A 403-nucleotide genomic window follows, 5' to 3' on the forward strand; every position below is an offset into this window, starting at 1 on the left:
AGCCTCGACCCGCTGGGCTCCGGCGATCCTTCCGCTCAGCCTTCCAAGTAGCTGGAACTAAGGCGCGGGCTACCACATCCGGCTAATTTTTGCTTTATTGTAGAGCCGAGGTCTCGCCAAGTTGCCCAGGCGGGTCTCGAACCCGCGGGCTCAGGCAATCCACTCACCTCAGCCTCCCAACACGGGATTACAAGCTGAGCCCGGCTGAGGGAATACTTTTAACGACCCACTCCGCTCTCTCCACCCTCTCGGCGTGCTTGACCAGAAAAGCAACTCTGATGACATTTAATTATATTCCTAGTGCGACACACACGGTTACCTCTTCAGCTGAGGCGCCAGGAGCCCCTTCCTAGACAAGGGTGCCGTCGTCCCGGGGCACCCCCTTCTCGGTGAGTCCCGAAAC

At 58.6% G+C, this 403-nt stretch overlaps 1 protein-coding gene across 2 annotated transcripts in view; it reads left to right on the forward strand.

The window, feature by feature from the left end:
• Window positions 1-328: 328 nt before the first annotated feature.
• MFSD6 (major facilitator superfamily domain containing 6) overlaps window positions 329-403 on the forward strand; it is an 85,571-nt gene continuing 85,496 nt past the window's right edge. For both annotated transcript variants that reach the window (XM_008052605.1, XM_008052611.1), the window contains exon 1: window positions 329-389. The gene's annotated coding sequence lies outside the window, so the exon portion shown is untranslated. The remainder of the gene's footprint in view (window positions 390-403) is intronic.

The sequence above is a fragment of the Carlito syrichta genome, unplaced genomic scaffold (assembly GCF_000164805.1).
Source record: "Carlito syrichta isolate Samal-C Ts95f unplaced genomic scaffold, Tarsius_syrichta-2.0.1 Scaffold71390, whole genome shotgun sequence".
NCBI classification, from domain to species: Eukaryota; Metazoa; Chordata; class Mammalia; order Primates; family Tarsiidae; genus Carlito; species Carlito syrichta.